Raw genomic sequence first — 3667 nt, 5'->3', positions numbered from 1 at the left:
GTCTGAGTTTGACTCTATATATATACTACTTTTCCTGTATATAAATGTCCATGTCAGTATATAAATTACAGGCAAATGACACATAGGACTTAAGTCCTGATAAAATATATAAATAATGTGAAAAGAATGGTAATGCAGGCATGGTCTTCAGAGAGAAGATGGGAGAACTGGAGTGCTACAGGAAAAGCATGTGATTGGATCTTTAGGATGTCTGCACTGCTGATTAGAAATCCTTGAAGAAAAACCTCCTCGACCTCAGATTGGCTCTCGGAGACACAGGAGTTGAAATGCTGCAAGTGATTGCTCCACTACCCATAATTAAATCACTGAGGCTGGGGCATGAAAATATCTTGACCTTGAACTCGACCTCTCAGAGGGCTGATGTCATGTTGCTGTTTCAAATTATCTAAAACACTGTGATCGACGCAAACAAACCAAACTTTTGCCCAAATTCTGACCTTCCTGACAAGTAGGGGGCATTCTTAACAGAACCACAAATATTTAACAACTCTCTCTCACTTCTTAAAAAATTATCTTTAACAAACAACAATTCAAATTTTTTTATTCAACATAAACAGATAAATGGCACATACATAGTAGTAACAAAACTTGATGTCAATAAAAAACTGAATGCGGCAGTAACAATCGGGCATAAACAGAAAACTTACTTTGGTTTTGAAAAGTCATAATAGTTTTGAAGTACTTCAGTTTAAAGATGCACTTATCAGGTGAATGTGTTAACTTAAGAAAAGGCAAAGAATGACAGAAATAGAAGCAAAACAAGAGCTGACGTAGGAGGTTTAGTTTCCACAAGGAAATTTGATTTTTGTTGCAGAACTTGTAATATTCCTGCTTGATGAGTTTGGTGAGTAAAATTAGTTTTTTTCTTTAATCCTGCTATATTATGCCTTTTTTGTACTCAAATAACGAAAATGATTCTGCTGATATAATGATATTATTCCTAATCCGTGATGGTATATAGTATTCTATAAATCTACTGAGACCAAAATGCTCTGCAGATGGTGGGTTTAACAGACACACACACAGACAAAAGCATGTGAGGACTCTCATTGACATAATGGATTTCCAAGCACCTTACACTAAACTTAACCACCACAACTCAATGCCTGAACAAAACCTAACCTAATTCTAACCTAAACCCTAAAACCAAGTCTTTACCCTCAAACAAGCCATTGAAATTGCGAGGACCAGCCAAACTGTCCCCACAATGATGGTATTGAACTAAAATTGGCCCTCATAACTATAACACACACACACACACACACACACACACACACACACACACACACACACACACACACACACACACACACACACACACACACACACACACACACACACACACACACACACACACACACACACACACACACACACACACACACAGCTGGTATTACAGCATCATAATGAATTCCTCCTAATGAGCTACCCTATTTGGGGTAAATGATCCCAGTCGTATGAATACTGTCTGCTGAGATCCTGACCACAGCAGCAGTTTTGGTCTGGAACTCATTATATTTGAGATTTAGAACAATTGAAAATGCTCTGCAGGGTAGGACTGATTTATTCTGAGTGTCGTTGTCCCACCTGCAGCGCTCTTGACACTACCTTCACTAATTTATCCGCCACATTGGTTCCTCTTTCAAACGTTTCAATTCTCTCTCATTCCCGTTTGGAAAAAAACTAAAACTCTTTACTGATTTGAGAACATCTTAATAAAATGAATGAGCCACCGTGTGGCCGCTGTTCCGTGTTGCGACTGGAGCTGTTGAAGTTGAGATAAGGCGGTCTGAAGTGAAGGGTGCACATGTGACACCAACAGCGTCTCCTCCCACACATGAGATGTTCCAGTTGTGGCAGCAGTCGGCAACCCGCTCTTTCAATTTGAGGGGAAATCAGTGGAAGAGGAGAAGAAAGGCCTTGATCCTTAAGCTCCTCAGGAGAGGATGAATGTTAGTTTTTAAATGAATGCGTGTGTGGAGTGTTATAAGAATTGTCCTTGAAAATGTTCTAACAGTTACGGTAATCTCTACTGTGTGTGTGTGTGTGTGTGTGTGTGTGAGAGAGAGTTTCTGCCGCACCTCAAATCCCACATGCCATTAAAGTGAAACCTTGTTCTATATTTATTTATTGACCTGCATGTGGGCAGGGGAATGTTTTTGAGTTGAAAGTGTTTTTGGTGTATGGTCTTACAAGTTGGAGGGTGCTGAGTGAAGCACTAGCACAACACTTTTAGGCTCTTGTGAAGATTACTTTTTAATGAAATCATGCTCAGGATGTTTCCCCCTGAAACTGTCCAAGGTGTCATCAGCTGTGTCAACTAATTCCAGAAATGTCAGTAAAATGGTAAATGGCCTGTGTTTATTTAGAGCCTTTTTAGACTTGATGACCGCTCAAAGCTCTTCACAGTACAGCTTTACCATTCAACAATTCACACACACATCCATAGAATGCAATTATAACCCATCACTCACACAATGCCGGTACAGTCGGGGGCAAATTAGGGTTTAGTATCTTGCCCACGGACACAAAACGGGAGAAACTGGGATTGATAGTGGATGAGCCACTCTATCCTAGCCACACAATGTCTGTCTGACATCTTATCGGCTTCATACTTGGGATGTGAATTGTTAAGGGCCTACGAAAGTGCAGCATCGATTTGGACACATGATTCTTTTAATTAACTTTGATAAACAGCGACCAAGGCTCTGTAGCAGTGGCTGCTGTGATTCATCAACGCAAGTTACATTGTCCGACAAAACAACTGGGGCGATCAAGACACCGGAAACTGATTCCCCAGATCGGGGTTCGGAGTCAAGCTTCACCAAACTTTCAATAAACAGGTGACCAGCTCTTCTCGCAGCAGCTGTTCCGCAGCTTCAAGGTTCTGTGGACTGAGTCCTGCTGCTGCTCATTTAAACTGCAGGTCATTTTTACAGGCTGCGACCAGCATCACCACAGCCAACACCGGCAGGTTTAGAACTAGTTATGATAAGACCACATCGTCTGATCAACACGGCTCATTGTTAGACTTAGTGCAATTTCAAAACAATGCAAATAAAGGGCTATACACAGCGGAACAGAAGTTAAATTAGTTATCAAAATGATTAAAATATCTCTAACAAATTTCGTAGCAACAAATCCAAGGTTCACCGTAACACCAGTAGTGTTTCTTCAAAAATAAATATTGAAAGTTAGAGGGTTGAGGAGGAAAGAAACAATATGTGTATATCTTTACTTATAAATATACAGGGACACAGTTTGTGAATGACAAAAAACATCACCTCCCCTAGAGTCGAGGTGACGGCGAGTGTGTGAAGAGGCAAAAGACATGAAAGCTGTGTCTGAGTTTAATCCAGACAGAACGATATTAGTGTCCCACTAAATCATGAATAATGGAGTGAAAAATGTTCAAGACCGATTGAAGAAATATCTTTGTCTCTTTGTACAAGCCCATTTAAATGTATCGTGGACAGTGTAGAAGATAATGCAAACGCTTCACTGGCCTCAGCGACACTTTGCAGCAGCATCGGAAGGACAAAAAAAAAGAGGATGTGAATGAAACTAATTAACCTCATAGATGTTTTTTTAGAACACAATGGCAATAATTCAGTGAGTGAGGTATCTGAAGGTCACAATTATCCAC

The sequence above is a fragment of the Pleuronectes platessa genome, chromosome 12, assembly GCF_947347685.1.
Source record: "Pleuronectes platessa chromosome 12, fPlePla1.1, whole genome shotgun sequence".
NCBI classification, from domain to species: Eukaryota; Metazoa; Chordata; class Actinopteri; order Pleuronectiformes; family Pleuronectidae; genus Pleuronectes; species Pleuronectes platessa.
This window is presented reverse-complemented; position numbering follows the sequence as displayed.